The sequence below is a fragment of the Paramormyrops kingsleyae genome, chromosome 6, assembly GCF_048594095.1.
Source record: "Paramormyrops kingsleyae isolate MSU_618 chromosome 6, PKINGS_0.4, whole genome shotgun sequence".
NCBI classification, from domain to species: Eukaryota; Metazoa; Chordata; class Actinopteri; order Osteoglossiformes; family Mormyridae; genus Paramormyrops; species Paramormyrops kingsleyae.
The window spans coordinates 17,366,627-17,383,841 of NC_132802.1; the positions used below are offsets into that span (position 1 = coordinate 17,366,627).

Genomic DNA, 17,215 nt, shown 5'->3' on the forward strand with positions numbered 1-17,215 from the left:
ACTGTTGGCTGTCTCCTGAGTGCTGTCACATGTCTCTTTTGCCTGTGCTCTGCATCATCTCCGTGTCCCCATTGGCTGTGTCCTGAGGGCTGTCACGTGTCGCCCGTGCCCTGCTCTGGATCATCTCCATGACGCTGACAGCCATTTCCTGAGGGCTGTGGCATGTCCCACATGTCTCTGCTCTGGTCACTTTCATAACACCATTGGCCATTTCCTGAGGGCTGTCACATCCCACATCCCCTGCTCTTGTCACCTCCATGACACCATCGGCCGTTTCCTGAGGGCTGTTACATCCCACATGCCCTGCTCTGTCATCTCCATGACACCATTGACCGTTTCCTGAGGGCTGTCACATCCCACGTGCCCTGCTCTGTCATCTCCATGACACCATTGACCGTTTCCTGAGGGCTGTCACATCCCACGTGCCCTGCTCTGTCATCTCCATGACACCATCGGCCGTTTCCTGAGGGCTGTTACATCCCACGTGCCCTGCTCTGTCATCTCCATGACACCATTGACCGTTTCCTGAGGGCTGTCACATCCCACGTGCCCTGCTCTGTCATCTCCATGACACCATTGGCCGTTTTCTGAGGGCTGTCACATCCCACATGCCCTGCTCTGTCATCTCCATGACACTGACAGCTGTTTCTTGAAGACACACATGTCCCACAGGTCTCCAGTGTACCTGTGCTCTGGACCATCTCCATGACACTGTGAACCGTTTCCTGAGGGCTGTCATGTGTCCCATGTGCCTCTGCTCTGGTCATCTCTGTGACACCATGGGCTGTTTCCTGAGGGCAGTCACATGTCCTGAGTTCCCTGCCACACCTCCATGAGGACTTTTTGCATGCATTGACATTGACGTACTGGAATCTAATAAATTTCACGGCACTACACCTTCATGTCAGCAGCTGTCTCTCTGGATTTTAGCGGCGGGCTTGCTACTGGGGTGGCGGTTTTGGTTGGGGGGAGGGCTTTAAGTACATTTGGTCAAGTAAATATATAAATGTGTGTGTGTGTGGGGGGGTTACATTGATCACATTTGGGACCAAAACTTCTTTACTTTCGGGTCTTGTATTTTGTTTGGTTACTTATGGCTAAGGGTTAGGCTGGGTGGGGATTAAGATGGTCACATTTGGGTTTAAGGTTTTGATAATAGAAATGAATGGTAGCCTTGGAGCTTATTCTAGGAAGCACAGGACGGCCTAAACAGGACGTCAGACCATCACAAGGTGCACAGACATGGCAATGAAACAGTGCTGGGGGTGTGAGTCCATGGCTCCTCCCACTGTGCTGTTCTGCTGTCCTCCATCGAGGCACTCTGTGTTAATTCACTGTGCTGTTCTGCTGTTCTCCATCGAGGGACTCTGTGTTAATTCACTGTGCTGTTCTGCTGTCCTCCATCGAGGCACTCTGTGTTAGTTCAGCAAATTCGATGTGGAAAAATACAGTAACAGTGTCAATGCACAGTACGAATTAAGGTTTGTAACAAGCTTTTCCTTTGACAAATTATTTATATATACACTCACCTAAAGGATTATTAGGAACACCTGTTCAATTTCTCATTAATGCAATTATCTAATCAACCAATCACATGGCAGTTGCTTCAATGCATTTAGGGGTGTGGTCCTGGTCAAGACAATCTCCTGAACTCCAAACTGAATGTCAGAATGGGAAAGAAAGGTGATTTAAGCAATTTTGAGCGTGGCATGGTTGTTGGTGCCAGACGGGTCGGTCTGAGTATTTCACAATCTGCTCAGTTACTGGGATTTTCACGCACAACCATTTCTAGGGTTTACAAAGAATGGTGTGTAAAGGGAAAAACATCCAGTATGCGGCAGTCCTGCGGGCGAAAATGCCTTGTTGATGCTAGAGGTCAGAGGAGAATGGGCCGACTGATTCAAGCTGATAGAAGAGCAACTTTGACTGAAATAACCACTCGTTACAACCGAGGTATGCAGCAAAGCATTTGTGAAGCCACAACACGCACAACCTTGAGGCGGATGGGCTACAACAGCAGAAGACCCCACCGGGTACCACTCATCTCCACTACAAATAGGAAAAAGAGGCTACAATTTGCACGAGCTCACCAAAATTGGACAGTTGAAGACTGGAAAAATGTTGCCTGGTCTGATGAGTCTCGATTTCTGTTGAGACATTCAAATGGGATGTGGTGGAACGGGAGCTTCGTGCCCTGGATGTGCATCCCACAAATCTCCATCAACTGCAAGATGCTATCCTATCAATACGGGCCAACATTTCTAAAGAATGCTTTCAGCACCTTGTTGAATCAATGCCACGTAGAATTAAGGCAGTTCTGAAGGCGAAAGGGGGTCAAACACCGTATTAGTATGGTGTTCCTAATAATCCTTTAGGTGAGTGTATATCCCCTGCATGGCATGAGCTCAATAAAATCCATCTTTAAGTGATCAAACGAGTTTTCAGGACTCGGGGTCACTGCAGGGTCGGAATGCCCTTTCCCACAATGAATTTCATACACACCACACACTTCCCACAGGGACATGCCAGACCTGAGTCACAGCTGCTACCATCCCGTCACGAGACACATGATCCAGGCCATGAACTGCTTTGGCCATGCTTGGATACGCGGACCTAGGGACCTAAGGTCGATTAGTCCCAGAATTTCGCCACAGGCCTCCCCCATCACACTGTGCTCTGTTCCTTTTCCATCCGCGGAGCTCACCCACCGTTGCACCTGTTCAAATCAAAACAAGGTCATTCCCAACACATGGGTTATCAACAGTCTTTGCCAGCATAACCTTAGTCCCAAACCCAGTGGGATCCCACTGGTCGGTTAAGTTGTTCTCCTGACTGATTTGGTCAGCCTGCTTAGTGTGTGCTTGGCACTTCACTATTGCCACCTGCTCAGCGTCCAGCAATTGTTCCACCAAGTGATGATGCTGAATGGGTTTTCCAGTGCTGGTCTGAAAACCTCCCTGCCTCCACAGAGCGCCATGATTGTGACACACTCCAAAGGCATATCTCGAGTCTCTGTAGAGAGTGACTCTCTGTCCTTCAGCCAGTTTACAAGCCTGTTGCAGTGGGAACAGCTCAGCAGCCTGTGCAGACCAATGTCTGGGCAGTTGTCCTCTGTCCACAAGTGATCCATCTTGCAGGACCACTGCATAGGAAGTCTCTGGTGATCCATCCTCCAGCCTCAAAGAGTGCCTCCTTCCAGTGGGATGTCAGTCAGATCCGGTCTAGGTCTGCAAATGTAGTCAATTACCTGTAAACAGTCATGTGGTTCCCCATCCTGCCTCGCGGGAAGGAGGGTCTCTGGGTTCAAAGCAGAGCACCTTTCCACAGTCACAAAGCTGGGGCTGACATTAACGCCTGTTTTAAATCAGTCAGAGCGTCTTCAGTGTCGGGCGTCAGTCTGTCTGTCAGTCCAAGTCCAATTGTTGGATCAACCGAAGGCTGTGACCTCTGTGCATAGTCCTAAATCCAAGGCCTGCAATAGCCAATCATGCCTAGGACTGAAAGCAATTGCTGTTTAGTCTTTGGTTTGGGCATCTCCTGTATGGAGGCCACTCGTTCTGGTCCTAATAACCTTCCCTCACTTGTCAACACATGTCCCAGGTATTTCACACTCTGTGACACCAGCTGCAGCTTTTCTTTGGACGCTTTGTTGCCAGGAAGTCTAACAGAGCTCTGCCGTCCTGTTTACAGACATGATAGGCAGCAAATCATCCACGTACTGTACCAGTGTGCGGCCCCCAGGCGCAGTGAACCCCCCCAAATTATTTGCCAGCTCCTGCCTATACACCATACATAGTGGGTGACTCTGTGTAACCCTGGGGCATCACTGTCTAGGTCCACTGCGCTCCCTGAAAGGTGAAGGTGAACCAGTACTGGGAATCTGGATCTACTGGGATAGAAAAGAACGCATTAACCAGGTCTATGACAGGAAACCATTTAGCCTCCGCTGGTTTGGAAGCCAGAATTGTAATTGGATTGGGTACAATAAATAGGAGCCTGGGGTGTATGGCTGCACTGACACCCCTCAGAACTTCTACAAACCTCCAAGTACCATTTGCCTTTTTCACAGGTAAGATAGGAGAATTAACTGGAGAATAGGCTGGAGAATCTCCTTAATAGCCCCCCTTTTCACCAGATCTGCATGTACTTCTCTCACTCCCTCCTCTGCTTCTCTAGATAAGGGATACTGGGCATTGTGAGTCTGAAAGTCGGACTTGGGGTGGACCACCAAAGGCTCAGCTGACACCACTCTGTCAACATCGTTTTCCCTTTTGCCCACAAGCAATCTGGCACCTCCCCTAGCCACTCTGGCAGTGCTTCCTCACCTTTCTCCTCACCTCCTTCTCCTGCATCCCTCTACACACGGGTCTATTTTATACTTCTGCACCTGTCTGTCTCCACTCCTCCCCCTTCCGTCTTCCATGTGCACCCGCTCACCCCTTTTCTCACACTCCCCCATCCAAGGCCCTAACTCCTTCCACTCCAATGACCCCTTTTTCCCATATGACACGAGGGACCGAACCTCCCACAGATGCAGCAGATCGATCTTCTGCCACGTAGAGCTAATCAAGCACAACAGTCCCTCCCGATTTTCCCTCTCTCTCAAACTCCTTTATCCACTCAGCCCCCCCCCCCCCCTTTCCTGAAAACTGAGCAGTGCAATGCAATCTTTCAGGCTGTTCCTGTCCTTCAGGGGCACAGTCTCTCAGGACTGTGTCATCCGCGAGACACCAAGCTGTAAGGTTTTCTTCCTCCAATAAGCACCACAGTCCCAAAGCCTCTGAGGTCACTGCGAAACCATCTTCCCCCACTTCCACCTTCATCCCCAATTTCCCCATTAAGTCTCTTCCTAGCAGGTTGACAGGACAATAGGGAGAAATTAGGAACTCCCGACACCTCCCCTTCTCTGATTGTTGACCTTGTAGCTCCCATAGGATATTCCCCTTTCCTCTGTACACCCTGGTTGGGACCCTGGCTGGCAATGTCCCTGTTGGTGGCAGGCATAGCTCACCACAGGCCCTAATCTTCTTGCCCCTCTTCCTCTTCCAGCTTGGATCCCCTGCGCAGTCCGAGGCTGAGGGCAGTTCCTGGAGAAATTATTAAGATCTCCGCAGTTCCAGCATTTCCTGTCTCCTCCATGTCCTGCAGGTGGAGCACCCCATCCTCTTCCTCTGCCTTGGGATCTCCCTGGATTATCTGTCACAAACTTAGCCTTCGCTCGGAGGAGCAATTCATGTTCCTTTTCTTTTCTTTCTCCCTTTCTTTTTTCTTTCTCCTTCAGATTCCTCTCAATGTTCTGGGCCAAAGCTCTCAGATTGCTCATCTCCTTTTCCCTCCAGTGGGGGCAAAATTGTTTCTGGGGCTCTCGAATCTTGGGCCGCATTCCTTCCACGTAGAAGGCAGGCATCATTCTTCCCTGCTGTTCCACTCCTACGCCTGAGTGCTGTTCTATCAGGCTCCCAGTCATACACATCTTCTTTATCACCTTGCTGAGCTGCATACAGGCGAGACCAGTCTACCGCTGTGGGAAAACGAGCTATAAGAGCAATTTCCAGGGTGTTCATCTGGTAGGCCCTCCTAGCACCATCTGATCTCTGTATCCCGGTGTCCCACGACATCCCCAGAGCAGCCCATGCGGGCCCCAACTTCTTCTTTATCACCTGGCCCAGTTTCCAAGCGCTGGGCTGGTATGCTCCATCCACATCCTTCATTGCCGCATAGATCTGAGTTCCTCTACACTTCAGTGGGTCAGGCAGAGATTCAGCCACCTCCTTTACCTCACCAGGCTCCCAGGTCCGTTGCACCAACATGACAGGGTGTCCTCCAGGTCGATGGTTTGGGACCTTCACAAGATTAAACTGATGCTTTCCCCTTCCCTGCCGGCATGAACGACCTTTACTGTCCCGGCCTCTAGGCTCTTCTTCATCATCATCATCCCATTGGTCATCCTCACCAACCTCATCATGGAGCGACTCTTCCTGTTTCACAGAAGGCTGCGGCATCGGTCCCACCGCCCCCCCACTTCTTCGGCAGCAGGGGTAGAGGGCTCAGCTCTCCCCAGAGGAGGAGGGACATAGGCAGGAGGACGAGGTGCAGGCGGTGGCGGTGGAGGAGGAGACACTCCGGGCAGGGCCGGATACAGGAGATCTGAATTGGGCTTTTTCCTTTTTTCAGCATCAGCTACAGGCGGAGAAACAGCAGCAGCCGGATCCGCCCCCCCGTCCTCTCTGCTACCCATCACACATCTTTCCTTTTCAGTCAGCTGCTCAACTTTCACCACTTACAGGTTTGGAGTTTCACCATGCAGCTGCTGGGCGGCCACTAAACAACAAGGCTCCTTGTCACTGGGTGACGAAGAATCATAAAAGAACCAAGTGTAACTCCAAACATTGGCTGTTTTGAAAGCAAGACTAATAAGCTCGACCTAGTATGTATATCTCAGACCCAGCACTTGATTTCCCAGACACCTCTGTGCTATGTTAGTCCACAGGGCCATTCTATTTAATGTTAACACTTGTATGCGACAATGCAGAGCAAAATCAACTCGATGTATCTTTTAATCCCACTGAGGACACTGCACCCGGGAGACCACCAGCACCTGGGAGACCACCAGCACCCGGGAGACCACCAGCACCCGGGAGACCACCAGCACCCGGGAGACCACCAGCACCTAGGAGACCACCAGCACCTAGGAGACCACCAGCACCCGGGAGACCACCAGCACCACACCCTTTATCACATACACATTTTTAAAAAGCAGCACATACAGTCTTATCGCTACCTCTAACTCCCGTGGGACCGGGAGCGGGCCAAATTCCGAACAGTCCCTCGGCCCGGTGCCAGGGGTCTACGACAGCGCCTGTCTTAGGTTGTTCCTGTCCTCACACAGGAATCTTACCCGTCATTGGCTTGTTACGCAGTGCTGTGCTACAGCATGCAATGCATTCACTGTCCAGCCTCCACCATGCAGTGCCACACCACGCAGTGCACGCAGTCGTTTCTGGCCCCTAAGCGGGTGACGGTTTCCCTGCCGTCCAGTGCCCCGTCACACAACAACACTCTCTGCAGAGGTGCCACTCACAATCACGGACTTTCCCAAGGTCTCGTGCCACCAATCACTTTATAGGTCACTCAGGTCGCGTCCAGAGACAAATTACTTGGAGCGTACACTTTCCCTATCACAGGTGGATTCCTGTCTGCCAACGGGGATAATAAGGCTTAACCCGTTCTCCTCTCCAAGACAGGGCGCTCGCCCAACGGCTCTCAAACCGCTGTCAGTGCTTTCAACACCCGTACTTGGATCCCGCAGCCACGGCTGACTGCCACATGCACTCAGATCCACATTCAAACGCTACCAAAAGCGTTTACAACCTTTAGCAAGAAGCAAAAGCAGCAGCAAGAATGAATAAACAGAGAAGCTTTTACCTCACCAAAAAAAGTCCGGTAAAATTAGTCTCAGGAATGTTCAGGTCTGGGACAGTGTGGTCTCCGTTGCTCCTCGATGAGGGACCGGGCCAATCCTCGATTTTGTCCGGATCTGGTCCCGTCTGGCTCTACGCTAAGCTACGCCCTACCCGCTTCTCTTGCAGGATCCCTTCGTCTGGAACAAGCAGAGAACTCGGCTGCCCCACACTGGGTGCCAAATTGTGATAGAAAAATTATAAATCAACTTCTCTAGTAACTCTAGTTAGGCCACTTAGAATAAAACTCCGGACGTCACAGTTGGTGAGCAAAGTAATCTCTTTTATTCAAGCAATCCAGCAAAGCGCTCCAGTCACACTCCGGCACCAGGTACCCCGAGGACAAAGAGCACAAAGAGGTGATAAACCATAACACCCAATTCCCTATAAGGACTTCTAAGTATTAATTGGTCACCAAACACCAACAAACCAACCTCAAACGTATAACAAATACAATTCTCCTCCTCTATTGGTTCACCTTGGCAGCAGGGTACATCCACCCATTTTGCTCAATTTACCAAAACATGTCTCGACTGCTAGACTCCTACTTGAGATATGTATATAGATACTGATTTACTGTAAATACATGCTTAACATGTGATTAATGTGTGATAATTACTTATACATTTGTAGTACTGCTTAACATATTACGTATGACCTACTGCGACTGCTTCATACCTACATCTCTCTGTGCACCGGTTGGGGCAGCTTCGAATCCCTTCCTGCGGGTGGCTTCTTCCCCCCTTTTCCGCTGCCCGTCCCTCCAAGGTTTTCAGGGCCTGCAGAACTGAGTATGTGCAGGCTAATGTGAGACAAGGACACACAGTATTCAAAACAATCCCGTCTTGCCTAAGACATAACAGACCCAATATGCCTCCCCTCTCGGGTCTAACGATGTCCAACTTTCTTTCCACACGCCCCCCTCTTTTAAACACGCGAGACCCGCGGTGTTCACAGATAATCAGAGTCCACATCACTGCAGTCTTCCTCCAGCACAGGTGACATAACAGACCCAATATGCTGCCCCTCCTGATGTCCAATTCCCTTTCCACACACTTTTCGCACACAACTGTCCGAGGTATTAAACGTTATTGTTTGCTACTCCATTTAGGCCATCTCTTCACTTTAATTTCAATTTCTGCTTCAGTTAAATCTATTCAAGCTACTTTAAATGTTTTATATTATCATTTTGCAGCAAGGACTATTATCTCAGTTTGTATGGGAAGAATTTTTGTACATCCATGCATGTATTTCTGTGTAGTGCAGGTGCGGTTATTTGAATATTATTTAAATAATGACTGACGAAATTCCGCGAGCAATTCTGCCTGAAATGTCCTTCCCTGCTACAAATGAGTCAGGCAGCTGTGCAGAGACACAGTGTGTATGGAGGGTGAGTATCAGAGGGGCCACTTAGTGTCACCCAGTGGTCACCTTTCATGGACTGCTTGCAGAGACTGTGATTTCCTTTCGCTCTGTACCTGCAGGCACAGAAAAGACGTTTTGATGTTGATCAGTTTATCCTATCACTTTACCTAAATACACAGGAAAACTGAACAACAGTGTACTTTAAGAGAAAGCTGCTGTTTGTTCTTTAAAATGACATGTCTTACAATTTGTTACCATTGTGCTTTAAATCAGCACCTCTATGTATCATTTCACATATTTGCCATAATTTTGCCTTTTGTTGTCTAGCCCTTGATCTCAAAAGCTCTTGGCAAAAGTATTATAGTGTATATTGAGTCTTTTTTTATCTGCGAAAGACAAAAATACATTAAACCATTCAAAATTAACTGCACTAGAGGCAATAGTTTAAATAGCGCAACACATTAAAAAAATTCCATTTAAATATTTGACCACTAGATGGAAGTATAACACAACAAAATGCAAAGTTCGTTACTTGCGAAATCTTTAACTACAAACTGCATAGATTTTTATCAAATTTTTATTCAAAGCATTATTGAGATTTGCCACAGTAAGGCAGTAAGTACATACACTGTTATGTACCCCTGCATCCACATTTTTTCTCTGTAATCTATTTAAGGCTTGACAAGTTGTGGGCCCAGATAAGCCTTTCTGGATGCCATTGGTTCAGCACTCCGCTGTTCTTTTTGTGCTGGAGTATTTACGAATGCCAGGAGAGTGGCTGTTTCTGAGATTCTTGAAACACCAAATTTAATATTGCTCAGACCAGGCATCTGAGCCATTGTAACGCTCGGCCAAGCATCCCGACCCTGTCTGTATGTATTCAGGTGGACCCTCATGGTTCGCTTGTTCGGAGGGGTAGGTTGCAGAGCCTGATAGAACAGCACTCAGGCGTAGGAGTGGGCAAGAACATATAGGACACTGAATGAGGAGAAAGGTAACAGTTTCTGTGGCAGATGAAGGGTGTCGGGCTGCGTACCTCTGTGTTCCGATAAGCTGTCAGGGCCATGAAGGCGACTTCCGGGAACGTCACCCGAGCGTTCCCTCCGCTAAGTGGCTTACCCGGCTCTGGGTTCCGCAGGACCACCTGGTGGACAGACATAGGCCATGAGCAGGGATGGGTTGCTGCCCGCCGGCGCCCTCTGGGGGGCAGCCTGGCCACCATCTCTCTGTCATTCATCAGGTTCTGCCATGATGATAAAGGAGTGCAGAGAACCTGTGGGGTCGGGGGGTGTGGGCTGGGCACACGCGTGTGCAGGCGTGGCTGCTGACCTCATCACGCCAAGCGGAGAGAACCTGCAGGGTTGGGGGGAATAAATAGAGTGGGGGTGTGGCAATTTATGTTGTTGTGGCCGCAGGGGTCGCAGGGGACAGGAGCATCACCGTGCATGTAGTGCAGTAAAGTGCAGTAAAGTGCAGTAAAGCACAGATCCTTCCTGGCTGCTCTGCTGGTCACCCTCTGCGGAGCAGGAAGCCGGCGTGACAGACGCTGGCCCTCGGAACGCTGTCAGCCTTCTGTGACCTTGGCATTTACATTTACATGTCCTCCAAGATGGCATTTCAGCTGGTCTTCAGGAAGCCCACATGCCGCCTGCCTTTGCCAAACCGAAAGCGAGTTTGTTTCAGTTTCGGGGGGGGGGGTTGGCGGGGGTCTTATTTTGCTTGCCGGGCCGCTGCGGTTGAAGGTGTTATTGGTCAGCTTGAGCTTGTGGAAGGATATCAGATACTGCATCCCCAGCAGCAGGAGAATTCAGGTGGATGCGGAAATGGCTGGGGTGGGGGGGGGGGTGGGGGGTGGCTCTGCCGTGCCAGTCACCTCCCACCTGTCCTTGTCCTTGGACGGACAACAAGAGCAGGGAGAGGCCGGAGAGACAGAGATCAGACATAAACGCTCCAGTCCAAAGTCGGACACTCAGACATCATTTGTTAATCCTGCCTTCCTGTTCGTACCTTAAGCCATGTAGAGCTTTTAAATTTCATGGTGTCCCAACCTTTTTCTAAGTTACTTAAATTTTGTTTTCAGTACATAATGTGATGTTGACGAGTAGATTCTTTAAACTGACTGAAGATAATGTTAATCAGAAAAAAAACGTATTCACATTAAGACTCTTCAGCGATTTACCGTATTAAATAGAGGAAAAGCGCATTTGATTATGCTGTTTCTGGCCATCTGTATATCTGTCCATCTGTCCATCACGGTCATGCGATACTTTTAGTAGTTGCATTAATCAGTGGTAGCTAAACGAAATGATCCTGCCACGAGATTATCACCGTGACGGATGCCGAGCCGCTTAGGGGCGCTTCCTCTATGCGTATATTTATTTATATTTATATTTATATGTATTTTACTTGCTGTATGTACTTGCTGTCATCGAAAGATACCATGTCCACAGCAGCACGTTCTGCACCTTGGAGTTCAGACCCGTGACTTTGCAGCACGGAAACACAAGCCTGGGAAACTCAGACATAAATTGCCAATAAACACATTTAATGAAGGCAGACAGCGAATGCAGGCCTGGGTATATAGGTGAGATCATTTTAAAAGCCTTATTAACATTTTCCAAGGGAATATTTCTGTATTAACTATTCTAGTCCAGAACAGAAGCTGTATGCTGGTGGATATTTTACTCACACAGCACCTGCAATTTTTATTTATTGCTACAGACATAATTTTTTTAAATCCACATGCTTTATATAATTGCTATAAATTATACAATTGTCCATATAATTTTAAATAGAATGCTACAATCCATACTAATAGCTTTTCTTTACCAGGATCGGGTCATTCTGCTTCATTCCTGCACTCTACCTGCCGGATTTGGTAATCACCATCTCTGTTCCTATTTGCCGGAACCTGTCCCACGGATCCCGGACCTGCAGGCCTCCCGTTGGGGGCCCGGCTCCATCCCAAGGCGGTGTCGCTCCATGCCGCCCAGCGGCACACAAATTGGGTTTTTAATACCCACACCGTTTTAGCATCTATTACATAAGCAATTCCACCACAATATATCATTATATAAAACGATTATGCTGAAAACATATTTTTTGCAATCCATTACAGGACACAATATTGCCTTTACGAAGGAATAATGTAAAGAGATCAAGTGCTTAAGGTCTGTTACTCATAATCCATAATTTGTGCATATGCATAAATGACATAACCATCCATGACAATGTTAATTAAATTAGAGAATGTGGAATATCTCTCTGTCCATGGAAACTTACCCGTTGGGCACTAAGTAGAGTCCTTTAGCTGAGGTTTCATGGGAAAGGGACAGTCACTGAATGCCCTTTCCTCGTATAAAACATGCCGTAGCACTTCCTGCTGCAGATTACTAATTTCCACTGGACATCTGATGGATGCAGAAATATGCTTAATCCCGAAAACCTTCTCTGGTGATGTGGTGCTGGTGTGGGAAGCTGGTCGGGGTGGTTGGGCTTTCTTTGATGTCCCGTTCCTGTCTCTCACAGTCTGGGATTGATTCGGGCCACATCAGAGGCACGGCTGCACTTCAAAACCCCTCCTGCAGGCGCTAATCGTTAATCACCTGAGCAGCTGTCCTGCCATCACTACAGGAAGCCGGGCCAGCAGACTGCTTTCCTGGCAGAGTTCACGTCTCTCCCTACTGCCTCATTTCATCAGTCCTGCTGTCCTGTTCCGGTCTGTCATGGCTCTTTCTGGCACGGTGTGATGGTGCTTCCCGATCCGGGATCTCCTTTGGGAAAGAAGAAGTAGAAATAAACACGTATATTCATTTCCCAAACAGCACCTAGCATATTGCTATACATACTATATATACTATACATACATGCTATACAGACAAGTATGCTTAGGGCAGGTCATGAAGCGTACACTACCTCGGACTGACACATTGTTCACATTGTACTCAGACACTCACACTGTAAGAGGATGGCTGATTCTTTTTGTGTGTTGTTCTTATTTCTTATTTATTACTTTAACTGCTAAACTGTTTTTCACTGTTTTTGTAATAGTGACAATAAAGATCTATCTGATCTATCTAATCTAATCTACATAATGATGCATTTTCTCTTCTGAAATTTGCAGCTACATATCACGTTTAATCGCTATGCCCACATTATTCTGTAGGACCAGCAGAAAGAATAATCGCATGTAGCGAAGTGGCTACCTGCTTAGCATCGAGGAGGTCCGCTATCCGCTATCAATCACCACACACAGTTGTTTTCAGTAGAATATGCAGTGAAATGCATTTTTTCCTAGTTCAAGTTTATGGGACAGGACTATGAAGAGACATGACAATAAATATAAAACCAGAAACATTAAATTATAATCATAAATCGCTATAAATAGTGCACAATTAGCATTTCAATGTATTCTTTTATACAACAAAGACTTTACACCTCATCTGCCTGAGCTACGATGGGAATTTAAAAATATGTTGCTAAATACTTGGAGGAATAGAAAGTGCACTTAGTCTGTTGGGATGGCGCCTTTAAATATATCAGGGTTCAAGCAAAGGCCGACGGAGTACGAAGCAGAGTGGGTGTCGGAGAGATCTTTAAACGGCTGGTTTTAACGAGGGAGTTCTGCTAGCTGCCTTGCAGTTTGTAGGTGTGCTCCAGGTTCCTTTCATCTCACCAGGAGAATTTCTGTACATTAACATGTAAATGAGCCATTTCAGGATAAGGCCATGCTTTACTATAAGTGCAGGAACGAACCTCTCATGTCTGTCTGCTCTAAGATGACATTTTTATTAAAAAGAACTAATGTGGAGATTTTCCGCATTACATTTATTTATCTGTAGCAGTTTATATGTTTGTTGTGGATACAAAGAAATAAAATGCGAACAAACTGTTTATTTAGGATAAATAACATGGACAGCATTCAATCTCACCCTCGAGTCTCACCCTCGAGTCTTCACCTTCAACTCCCCCACCAGGGCTGTGTCCGGTGGCCTTTGCTGTGCTCCCTATATACCGACAACGAGTAGGCTGACCTGGAGGAGGTGAAGAAGCGGTCACTATGGTGCCAGGAAAACAGCCGCTTCCTCAATAAGAACGAGATAAAAGAGTTTGTTGTGGCCTTCTGGAAGAAACAGCAGAGGGCCTAGCGTCACATCAGGACAATGGTGCTTTAGTGGTGAGAGTGGGCAGCTTCAGAGAGCCCGGTGTTCACATAGTGGAGGACCTGACCTGGTCCCTGCACACTGACTCCTCAGTGAGGAAGGCTCACCGACTCCTCTACCACCTTAGGCATCTCAGGGGCTTCAGGCTGCCCCCCTCAGTACTAAGAAACAGCACACAGCAGGACCACAGGGCTCGGAAGAGGTTTGTGCGGTCAGCCGAACACACAATGGGACGTGCACTCCCCAGCTTCCAAACGTTTACATCAAACGATGCAGAACCAGGGCCATGAAGATGATTAAGGATCCCAGCCACCACAGCACTGGCCTCTTCTCTATGCCGAGGGTGGGGAAGCGCTACTGCCCCCTATAGGCCAGCAGAGGAAGGCGGAGGAAGAGCTTCATCCTACAGGGAATTCGGGTCCTAAATGAGCACAGTGTTTAGGACCTGCACACTAACGCTCTCTGCAGCCTCCTTAGCCCACACATGTACAGTGTGCATATGTAAATATTTATTTACTCTTAGATCATTGCACTTTACTGCCAATTGCACACAGCAGATATTTATGATAATTAATGTTTATTGTTTAATGTCTAATGTCATATCTCTTTATTTGTATGTCCCTTTCATTCTTATGTCCCTGATACGTATGTCCCCTCTTCACAGCCTGGAGCTGAGTAGGAACCCATTTTGCTGCACACTGTATAACTGCAAATGTGACAAAGAAAACTTTGGATAAAATCCGACAATTCATTGCTTATTAGCTGCTCGTAAATGCATCTGCTGGCGTAATGTGACTTGTGTTTAAGTTTTGTTAAACAGGTCAGTCTCTAGCCTATTATAACATAAGGTTATGGCCTCTGCAGCTCCGTCAAGTCAGTCTATTCAATATCAATATCAAGTCAATATCCTTTATTTCAAGTCAAGTCAGTACAGAGAATGTTCCGGGCAGTTTGTGGGAAGCAATAATCCCAGGACTGTGGTTTTATTGCTGTAATTTTAAACATAATACAATTCTAAACCTGCAGTTTAGTTTTATTGTGAATCTTCATTAAATTGTAGATCTTTGTTTTATGCTTAGTTTTTTTTTCTATTTTAAATTTACGCTGTCTGCACTTTCAAAGTCCTCCTTCCCCGTATGTGACCGACGTTTCCCAGAACTTCCCATGTGGCCGTGATGCTGATAATGAAGCAGCGTGGCGTGCCCCCGCCGTGCGGCGCCCCCAGATAGCAGCACCCTCTCATTATCAGCAGACCCAACCCCAGCACCCGTGGGCCTGGCGCCGTCCCCACCCTGTCCAGAGAGCCTGTCTCCATGGCAACTGGAGAAGCCAGGTTTGCATCATCTGCTTAAGCTGCACAGCTTGGGAATTTCATTTGTGGCTACACAAATAAACAAACAAACAACTTTATCCTTTTCAGGCTGTTTTATGGCCATTTACAGACAATCCGCATATGCTTACGGGTCCAGTCTACACAATTTCCTGGTCACCACAAAAACCATTCAGAGAAAACGTGTGACAGAGTCAGCTACGGATAAAATTTCTGTGAGCTGTTGTTAAATGCAGGTTGATTTTTAAACAGAACAAATGCTGCTGTTGATGCCTATAAAATCTGATCTGTACTAGAAGTCTTGAAATGTTGACATTTATAAATAGAGTAATTTAATATATAGACAAATGAGTGCAAAGTTTTTTTTTAGTCTACCAGCATGCGTTTCAGTGTGTATCGTTCAACATTTTAAATTCAAATATAAGAGCAAGATCATTCAAAATCCACTTAGATTTTATCCAAAGAAATCTAATAGTCATTCTCTTTAGCTATTCACAGTCTTCTGCAGCCTGCAATTACTAAGGTTTGAGATGTAATTGGCTGCTAGTGAATTGTATGTATACAGTAGCAATATCATTTGGTGTATTTTTCTTAAATTTATTGAAGCATTTAAGTAAAGTTTGATAATGGGTCAGCAGTTATAAACTGAAACCATTCGGAATTTGGCAGTCTTTCAGGTTTGTGTTAATCATCATGATAATGATGTTGTGTAGCTGTTTACTATTTGATATTGGAAGGAAATTTTATTGGCTAAAAAAAAAACCTTTCAAGAGTGTTAGGAGAAGCAGCTGTGAGGTCATCACAGTATGCAAATGAGGCGTGGCCATTAAAAGCAGGGTTGGGAGGGACCTGCAGTGTCTCAGGGGAGCGCAAGCGGCAGGAGGACGTGGGACAATGAGGAGGCGTCATTAAACCTGTAATTAACACTTTCTCCCTGCGGAGTGCAGCTCGAAAGGTGAGAACTTGAAGCAATGAATATTGCTTCTGAAACGGTCAAAGGTCATGATTAGACCTTGTCACAGGCTAGTATGAATATCTCTGTCATTTAGATAGGATCTCTGCAGACATGGATGTAATTTATTCATTTATAATTTATTCATTTATATTACTGTTCAAATCTAGATACATAAATTAGTGAACTGTGGATCTGATGAGTATAAATTCATCTGCTTGGAGAGGGAGGTATATTGTCACGAATTGTACATATTTAAGCAAACGTTATGTTTGAAATTGCCATGGCGTAACCTTTTGCATTTTTACAATTCCACATCCTTGACCTTTAAAATTTTTTCTGCTCCCCAAGAATTTTACAAGTGCCTCATTTTTACCAGGAAATTTATTTATTCTGGTTCTTGCATACAAGCTACCACTATATGCACAAGCAAATATACGGATGTGATGCTATATGATGCTACAACGATTTTCTAATTTTCTAATATTTCTAATATTATGTTCACAGTGTGGATCAGATGGAGAAGTGCTGTCTTTGTAATATCTTGAGCCCTTGACAGGATATCATCATATACTGTAAGTTCGTTATAGAGACACTACAGTATAGATGATGTACTATCCAGGGTGTCAGTCAGCCGCCAGACTCAGGCCGACGCGCAGACACCCCCCAGGGATTCCGTCTGAGGGTGGCGATTAAACCGTTACCATTACTGAGTTTTAGTAATGGTAAGGGTTCTATCGCTTCTCTTCACTGCCATCTGCAGCTGATAAACCCCCCCCCCCTCCCAGGCAAGCAGTGACTTGTAAAACTGGAAAGTGTGGAGAAAAAGACTTTTGAAAATGACGGACAGTCAAGATTCCGTTGTGTAACCTTTAGTTTAAAGTAAACGAATAATGAAATAATTCCATTTTTTGGCATTTAGTAAAGTGTTTAGAATGGTGATTAA

At 46.7% G+C, this 17,215-nt stretch overlaps 2 long non-coding RNA genes across 4 annotated transcripts; one reads left to right on the plus strand and one right to left on the minus strand.

Annotated features, from left to right (window-relative positions):
• Positions 1 to 8,138: 8,138 nt before the first annotated feature.
• Positions 8,139 to 13,998, minus strand: LOC111854749 (uncharacterized). Of its 2 annotated transcripts, XR_011992201.1 has the most exons (5): positions 13,757 to 13,998; positions 12,108 to 12,598; positions 9,862 to 9,969; positions 8,892 to 8,938; positions 8,139 to 8,247 (listed from the first exon to the last, which is right to left on the minus strand). It is a non-coding gene; the product is annotated as an uncharacterized lncRNA (long non-coding RNA). The 2 variants fall into 2 exon arrangements; XR_002840757.2 differs by lacking the exons at positions 12,108 to 12,598; positions 13,757 to 13,998 and adding an exon at positions 10,099 to 10,152.
• On the plus strand, positions 10,556 to 12,112 carry LOC111854747 (uncharacterized). 2 transcript variants are annotated; one of them, XR_002840755.2, is made up of 3 exons: positions 10,556 to 10,636; positions 11,276 to 11,409; positions 11,658 to 12,112. It is a non-coding gene; the product is annotated as an uncharacterized lncRNA (long non-coding RNA). The 2 variants fall into 2 exon arrangements; XR_011992200.1 differs by having other exon boundaries at positions 10,561 to 10,636; positions 11,261 to 11,409.
• Positions 13,999 to 17,215: the final 3,217 nt, after the last annotated feature.